The sequence below is a fragment of the Lissotriton vulgaris genome, chromosome 1_1 (assembly GCF_964263255.1).
Source record: "Lissotriton vulgaris chromosome 1_1, aLisVul1.2, whole genome shotgun sequence".
NCBI classification, from domain to species: Eukaryota; Metazoa; Chordata; class Amphibia; order Caudata; family Salamandridae; genus Lissotriton; species Lissotriton vulgaris.
The window spans coordinates 59306093-59314695 of record NC_141685.1 but is presented as its reverse complement, the minus strand read 5'-3'; the positions used below and the strand labels follow the sequence as shown (position 1 = coordinate 59314695).

At 41.2% G+C, this 8603-nt stretch overlaps 1 pseudogene; it reads right to left on the bottom strand.

Annotated features, from left to right (window-relative positions):
- Window positions 1-6685: 6685 nt before the first annotated feature.
- Window positions 6686-8341, bottom strand: LOC147737257 (uncharacterized; annotated as a pseudogene).
- Between the last annotated feature and the right edge of the window lie 262 nt (window positions 8342-8603).

Sequence of the window (8603 nt, the reverse complement as noted above, 5' to 3'; positions counted from 1 at the left end):
TTGAAATTTTCAAATATACGAAAATATTGCAGTCATATGTATTGTATGCACTCAAGCTATGAATTAAATGCTAAAGTAATCACGCATTTGTATACATTATTGCTATTTGGTATAAGAGAATTACACATGAAATGGCTCTTAATACAGAAAAAAGTTCGAGACCATTCCATCACAGAATAAAATATTTATGAACATACCAGCGGGCAGCTAAAGTTTATAAAGTATCTAAAAATAGAAATCTTAGTTCTCTAGGAATAGTTTCTTACTTTAAGCAGAAGATAGTGTCCCGAAAAATATGCAAAAATAATTTTGGGGCTGTTGAAAAAACTGCTGTCTGTGAACTGGAGGGAAATTGTTCATGTGACTTTATTTTTAAGGTTGAAGGCCGAATTCAGGGAACGCCGAGTGCGAGCTTGCTCAAAAGGCTCTATTTCTGTTCTGGTGAGAACATCATATCATTTAGGCTTTCGAAAAAACTGTCAACAGCTTCATGGGAAAGTTCCACTAACTCGGAAATAGGTGTAACCATGCATTCGTGCGCATGATTATCTCCATTGACATTCTGATTCGCATTGCTGACAGAAGGTCGTACCTGATCGATGCTGCTTTCATCTTGAACTTCACTACCCCTCAATTGTAGTGGTGAAGCTTCCACGAATGCCGTCATCAGGATTGGTAGCCTTTGAGGGCAGCACAAAGCATGAACCTTTATTGGGCTCAACAATGTTTCTGCATCCATTGGCGCATCCGATTGTAGCGTCAGACAGGTGTCTAACACGCATTCTTCTCCGCATAGCAGACACCTTAATACAGGTAGAACACATCTTTGCCACATTGGTCGAAATGATAGAAACCAAGTCATGTTCAGGTCTCTAAGCCGGGAGAGTCCCAGGATTTTTGATATCCGGCCCCGGTATCCAATGGCTAGGATTGTTTCTTCCATTGTCGCGAGAGTTTGGTCTGTGACATGGATTGCCATAACGAAAAATAAGGACTAAGAATAGGATTCCTGCAATTAGTCCCAGGATCAGGGGAAGTCCGCCAAAAATCGAATGGACGAAATCTGGAAAAATACCCAGTATGGCTTTGAATGGTGTTAATGCCATCGAAAATACTGTCTTAAATACCTTTGAGACCCCAGTGGTATCAGAAATATTTAAGATTTCATTAAGGATTTCCGCGAAATGTATGGGGGAATTAGTCGATAACAATGAATGTATCTCTGCAGTCGTCCTTGCGACTTGTAGATCATACGTTTCTTTTGATGACGTGAGCCTTGTAGGCGTCTGAAGAAGCACTGTTTTCATTCTGCTTAAAGTATCTATTCAAATAGAAGTAATTTTCAAATTGGGCCATGCCCTTGCCTCCCTGTCTGGAAAGGAGCTGGGGAACAATGAGCGTCCACAGCACTTGACCTTCGCAGTCGTAGTTACGAGATAAGGAGTCCCGGGCATAAGACTACAACATCTGCGATCTACAATTAGAATGTAACTCCCATTATAGAGTCTTTGAAAGAATGGTTCTATCTCAGTTGCAGGTGCGCCTTGCTGGTGACATGAAAGGTTGTATGAATTCCCTTCACAGGCTCCATGCAAACTAATTCCGTTACACAGAAGCGTGCCGCTTAGTGACATCGCACAATTATTGCCACTAAGAAACACTTTCTGTCCTTTATTACTGACACATGCATGTGAATAGGGCAGGTTCCATGTTGTTTTAATGTATCCCTTTCCCAATTTTTCGTACATGCCAGCCTGTATATATTTTTGGCAGTATTGAAACCTGAAGGTTGAGATTGGAATATTTATTATCCCATGTATTATCCATTCACTGACAGGTCGTTCTGACATTGTCACTGGTAATCTTTCGAGTTTTTCAATGCTCAAGATTGTATAATCAGCACCCTTTTGTGCCATACTGATTTGTCTATCAGTAAGGTTAAAGATTTGGAATAGTGACGTTGTGTTGATTAAACGCCAAGGCACATAGCCTGAACGCAGATTTTGTAACGTCCAGCCAAGCTGTACAATAGAACGCAATTGCGACTGACCGTGTTGTAGCAACAGTAAGTCTTGCGATAATATGTCGATTGCTGAAGACACAATGCTGTCCAAAGAAAAAATTCTGGAGGACAGAGTCATTAACCCATTGTCCACTACAGAAAGTGATTTTTCCAAATTAATACGGTCAATTTCCCGTATTCTTTCTGCTGTCTCAATTTGAGTAACCTTCCAGGCCTCATTGTATGCTGCATATACAGAGGCTGCTATGAAACGCTTTTGACGCTGTTTGCGTGGTCCCATTATGAAATCACGCAAGTCAGCACCATCAGTAAGTAATGTTAGGTGTTGCTTAATTTCAGGCAGTGTGGAAGTATGAAGCCATTGAAGGCATAATTTGCCCACACTGTAGGTTGTTATTATCCCTGGGTGTTGTCTTAGGGAATATCTAGGGTCTGGCCTGGTCATTTTGAACCCCTGTGTTTTATTCGGGAATCTGTCTTGACAGTTATTTGTATCTGTGGGCCAGATCAACCATTGTTTCCAATCAGGATGTGTTCTGTTTGGGTTTAAAATATGGTTTACGTCTATCTCTTCATCTGTAGAGCTATTGCTAAACATTGTTGGCTTTGGAATAGACGGTTTATTTAAATCCTTGATTTTGGCTAAGCCAAGACAGGTGGTTTGTTGAACAGTGTCATTTAAAAATATCATTTGTTCTGGGATCATGCAGGCTCTAAACAAAGCTTCTATACCCTGTACTTGCCATTCTTTTGTACCCCAAACACTTTTCAAATCAACATTTTTGTCCCAATAATCAAATCCAAAAGTATTCATTTTTTCAAAGAATGAGTCTGAATATATCAATTTTGTGTTGGTTATCATGGTTTTCATCCCTGTCTTGTTTGACAATTTATAATAAAATGTTTCAGCATTACTTGTGTTAAAACCTGAAAAATATGAATATTTGTCATATACGGTTCTTGAGCTCCCTTTTGGAGGTGTTGCACAATGTTCCCGTTGATTATAATTTAAAACATTTCTAGCTTGTGCAGATTTATGTAAGAAATGGTTACCATAGTGGTTATAGCAATACATACTATCATAATTTGTAGAACCCTGCAAATAATCATGTTTTGTAAATTTAGCAGACATCACTAAATCAGACATCCTATTATTAATGCTTTCGAAGTCCCAATCATCAGCAAATGAGTTTGGTTTTGCAAAGTCACTCAAGGAGATCTTGATTTGGTGTGGATACTTCAGGATTTCGACCGGACCATAAATTTCATAGTCAGTGTGGTCCCAGGCTACCCCACCAGGTATCGGATTTGCTGTGAAGTTGGCTGAAGAAAGTTCTGGAGAAAGTTCTCTTTTCTCGACGTGTGAAGATGTGTGTGGCTTGAGGACCAAGTTGATGTTCTGACTTGCTGTGTCCATTTTAGCATATTTTCCCTCAATGAAGCGTCCCAAAGTAAATGCCATGATGAGCCAAAGTATGAGGATAAATGCACCAAAACCCACCCAAAATTCAATCCATGGAGAGATCAGATATGTTTCTTTCAGTTGTTTCAAAAGTTCCTTAGCTTTGTCTTTAAAGGATTTTGATGATGGCTGTGTCTTTGATTCACTGAAGCCTTCAGAGGAATCATCGAAGTTGATGAAGTACCCGGATGCAGTTCTGTCAATTGTTCCAATTGCTTCAGGATTTTTGTTTCTTGCAGTTTCACTTGGTACTTCACTGTAGATTGGTGTGTCTCTGCTAAATGTTTTTATTTGGGTTGTCAGAGGTCTTAGTTCTATTGCATTGTTGCATAGTCCTTGTTGTTCTTCTGTAGGCGTTTCGAATGTGATGAGCCTCTTTGTTAGAACCTCTGTACTGGTAGCAAACCTTGGTGTTCTGCTACTCATTGGGAGTCCACTTGGCCTACCGTTTGTTATCGGCCACATGTTGTGGTTTTACCAGGTCGATGGAAACAACTCGGTTCTCCTTTTTACCAGCAAGGGGCGGTAGTACAACTGATCTTGTCCCGTTGACAGACAAGACAGCAACTGCTTTTCTGTAAGAAGGCCCAAATTCCTTCTTTACCGCGATCTTCTCCCTGACTAGATCCCCGACTTTTGGAATCCAGACAGGTCTTGCTGGGACAGGTGGTGATTCTTCAGTGGTCGTTGGCTGTTGTTTCAACTGTATGTTGCTCAGGTCTTTTCTTGTTTTGTTTAAGTCCTACAAAATAGCCAAACGGTCTTTGACATCAAAGCTTTTTTCTTTAACCACTGAAGTCTGACTATCAAGGTCAGAGATCAACATCCTAGTTCCGAATAATAATTCGTACGGACTGAATCCCTTCAGAGAATTTCTTGGCAAGTTATTTAGACTACGTTGGACACTTATTAGATGTATGACCCACCCAGCTCCCGAACCTAATATCCTTTCCATTATAGATTGCTTTCTGCCTTGGTTTTTTCTTTACACCATCCCGTACCCTCAGGAAGGAAGTGAGAAGATTCCCGCTGGACTGTGCTCATTTGGCCATGTTTCCCCCCCGGCCGGAGGGCTAGAGTGAAAACAGTGGTCAAACGTAGCATGCTCTTAGCGTATATGCCATTTAGACTCGCAAATCTTGTATAACAGTCCGGACGTCAGCCGAGTGTTGGGGATCTACATTATAAGTGGAACTAGCCTGTGTATGTTAATCGCAAGCCCTGCTTTTTACCGATAATATTATCCGCCTTGATGCGACGAGGTATTAAACTTTTTCTCTCCCCACTGCGATCTCTGTTGCAGTTTGGGCAGTTTTTTACAAACATGGTATGATGTAGGCTCATGCCTGGCCACCAGTACCTTGATTGTAATTCTTCCAGAGAATCTTTTAGTTTGAGGTGTCCAAGACCCTCACCCCTATGAGCGTCTGCGATTAACAAGTTTCTCCTGTCCATGTTTGGAATCACTCTATCCCCCACTCCAGGGATTCGAGCAAAAGGGACGGAGTTTGCATCGATTATGTATGTGTAATTGAGTGGATAATTGATCAGTAACGCTGAGCAGTCGCCTTTTGATGACGTTTTCACCGCCAGCACTGTTTCACCGTCAATGTGTTTTAATGTACGCTTTTTTTGATCCACGGGAGCCAATTGAGTGGCTTCCGCTGCGGCTGTTTCAGCCAATGAATTCCCTGCAACGTGAACGCCATCACGTTGATGACTCAGTGAGTGAGTCACATGAGTCTTTGGTAGTTTTTTTTGTAAAAGAGCTACCTGTTCCCAGAGCAGTTTCTGCTTTATTGGTGCATCTGTGTCATCTTTGTAACCGTTCTGAATCCATTTCTGCAAATCGCTGTTATATGATTTGACGCAGTAATATGAATCTGACACTATAAGTGTCGGGAATTCGCGATCCGCATTATCTAGCGCCATTTTCAAAGCTATTATTTCAGTTTGTCGTTCTGAATTAGTTTCTACTGAGTGTGTCTTTGTTAATAGAGGTTTCAGTTTACCTCCGCGCCACACTTCTTTTGTAATCTCACATGTGGGGTTGTATGCTTGTTCTCCCCATACGGAGGGTTGAGCATTTCCGTTTGTAAAGATTACACAAGAGTAGTGTCGTAAGGGCAGAATGTCGATTGGCAGAGGATACGTTCTTTCATATTTTAGATTTTTTAATTCTTCTAGTTCTGGTGTACGGCTCATTTTTCTAGAAAATTGTCAGCCAGGCTACACTTGATAATTCATATCCTTCGAACAGGACTGTCAGATGGGCAATTCTGGATTTTTTAAAGTTGAATTTGTAACCCTCTGCAGCGAACCCAAGTATTATGGTGTTCACTCTTTTCAAGTGAGTCTCCAAGTCATCATCTGTTAAGTAAATGTCATCGACATAAGATAATGCTTCATCATCATATAGTTGTAGTAATTCTGTTACTCTCGCTGAGAATACCCCCGGGCTGTTCTTGTACCCCTGGGCTAAACGACAGAATTGTTTTTGAGTGCCATTTACTGAGAATGCAGTTAAATATCTGCTCCCTGGTGCTATGTTTTGACAAAAGAATCCATTGGAAATGTCCAAGGTTGTTTTGTATTTTTTGCGCACTATGTTATTCATTAGTGCAGCACTGTGTGAGTTTTGCACTGCAAAAGTTTTGCAACATGTGTTAAGGTGTCGGTAATCCAAAACTAGACGATATGAATTGTCTGGTTTGGAGACCGGAAACAAAGGGTTGTTCATTTGTGAGGTGCAAGTTTCAATCACCCCCTGGTATTCTAGCTGATCTAGTATTTCATTTACCTGTTTTTTAGCTTCTTGCTTAATTGGGTACTGCCTTTGTGCAGTTGGTTGTGATTTTAACTGGATTTTGTGAGGAGGAGAATCCTCATCCCATCCTACATGATTTTTATATAAAGCAGGTGCTAAGGCCACTGCCCACTTTCTAGCAAGTGTATATTTTTTATGAATCGGGATGTGATTCGAGAAGGCAGGCATAATTACTTCTTCGCCATGAGGGCACCCCCTAACAAACTCCGGTGGCCAGTCTTTTTCAGCTAGAAGGATGTCATAGCCCTTGGAGAGGTTATCCCAAAATAGTCCCCTTATTTTCCTAGTCTTATCTCCCTCTATACGTAATGTTATCTCGTATATCTTGTGGGGCTTGCTAACTCTGGTGTCTGCAGTTTCCACTTGAAGATATTCATTCGTGTCCACTGTCTCCAGATGATTCATAAGGACTTTGCGAGCTATGCTCACCTCTGCTGCGCTGTCTAGCATTGTCTGAGCCCACTCTCCGTTTTTCAGTTGTGTCCTCAGTATTCTCGGCATGGTTAACTACCTTGATACTGGCTACCTTCTTTTTAGGAAATTGTAATTTCTTTTTTAGTTGAGCAGGTTCCTTGTCTTTGGACTTGGCGTGCTCTTCTGATCGTCCTCTTCTTTCCGATTTCTGCGAGGAATTCTGAAAAGATTGAGAGGGACGTGTATCAATGTCTTCATATCTATCAGGTTTTTTAATATTATCCCTATTTCTAAGGTTATATCTATTCCCAGAGGGGTCATTCTGTGGTGACCTCTGTCTTCGGTTTGGAGATTTTCCTCTTCGCCTAGGAGACCTTCCTCTGGACTGGAATTTATTTTCTTTAGGATTGGATTGTTTGTTTCCATCCCAGTTCTTTTTGGGTGAATTATTATTAAAAAATATTTTTTCTGGACTGTCAGTCAGTTGCGGTTTTAATGGTATTCCACCTAAACTATCTCTGCCTAGTTCCTCATAGGATTTTTCTATGATTCTGGCAATTTCAGCTGGTTGGTCTGCTATATCTGTCTCTTTTAACCTTTGGCGGATCGCCACGTTTGCTGCTTCACCTTTTATGTTGGCTAATAATATAGCCGAGACCTGCTTGAAGTCTTTCAGTAATTTCATACCAAGAGTTAAAGCAGGTTCTGGACCGTATTCATCTTGAATTTGTTTTAGCACATCTGGTATCACCGAAATGGATGGGACACCGTGCGTTTTTGTGTAGATGGAAGCAAATACTGTACCCCAAGTGTCACAGTCCTCTATGTGTGGTGCGATTCCCATTGGGAGACATATAGTCAGAATCCTGTGTTTTTCCAGCGGGGTGGTGTCAGGAAACACCGCCTCTATTTAGGTAATTTTCTGTGCCAACCAGAATGGTATTTGTTCCCGTTTAGCTGGAACTTTACCTAGGCAGGATTGGATGTTCTGTGGTGTAATTTTATTTGTGTTCCCCTGGTGAGGGGTCAGCTGTGGAAGTTTAATCGCTGGCTGAATTGTTGAAGTCCGCATTACATACTGAACTAATTGTCTATGAATTTTTAGTAATTGTTTTAGCTGTATTAACAGCTCTGCTGCAGGCATCCTATCGATGTCTGGATGTGGTGTGTATCCGGCTAGCACCGGCCACGTTGCTCCTGGTCTACCTAAAGGACCGAGCCTTGTAATGTGATTGTTATGTATTAGGGCGCCATCAAATAAGAGCAAATGCTCTTGGAATTTGAGTGGTACTTCCACCTCCTCGAAAGGAGTGTACGTTTCAGGAGGTTCCTCTATTTTGTAATAGTGGAAGTACTTTGTTACAGCATTAGCTGCTGGAAAATGTATCCATGTATAGTATACCTCTGTCTGCCGATATTCGTGTGCCTCAATTACGAATATGACTGTGCCACCTCTAGGTGTCAGTCCATTTTCTATAAGTTTTAGGGTTATAGATCTCCTTTTGACGACCGGAATGAGTATTATTTCCGCGTCTGCAGCCTGCATGGTAGCATCAGCTGCTGCGAGTTCAGTTGCTAATCTAACTGTTTCTCTTTCCTCATCACTTTCATCCATTTTACTGACCGGATGGTATTCTGTTTATTTGCAGATCAGGTTTCTTTATGGAAACAAATATTAGATGCACAATATTTTGGAACACTGTTTATCCTTCAACGTTGACTATACCAAGAACCATACATAGGAGTTCCCTCCTGCGAGGTTTTGGAGGATATTACCTTTCACCCACTCCAGACGTCTTTGGAGTATTTGGGAAAAGGGGTCTGAGTGAGAAAGCACGACTGAGTTACTCTAAATGTCTTACGTTAGTTTTATCGCC